The sequence below is a fragment of the Octopus bimaculoides genome, chromosome 13 (assembly GCF_001194135.2).
Source record: "Octopus bimaculoides isolate UCB-OBI-ISO-001 chromosome 13, ASM119413v2, whole genome shotgun sequence".
Lineage (NCBI taxonomy): Eukaryota > Metazoa > Mollusca > Cephalopoda > Octopoda > Octopodidae > Octopus > Octopus bimaculoides.
In genome coordinates this window covers 8,961,718-8,961,978 of record NC_068993.1, presented here as the reverse complement: position 1 = coordinate 8,961,978, position 261 = coordinate 8,961,718, and positions in this window count along the sequence as shown.

The following is a 261-nucleotide window of genomic DNA, read 5'->3' as shown; positions in this document are numbered from 1 at the left end:
TATATATATATATATATGATTTCTAACCTTAACCAAAGCTACAAATTTGAGGGGAGGAATATAGTCACGTTGATTCGCTCCGGTCTTTGAGTGGTACTCAGAAACGATGAAATGCAAAATCGACCTCCAAAGATTCGAACTCATAAAGGTGGCATGCAACAACAATCCGTACCGACATCACTAAACACTATTATTCGCCTCTCTGTTACAGCTGTCGTTAATTTAATTACAGTTAGAACAATTGATCACCAATGAAGGCTG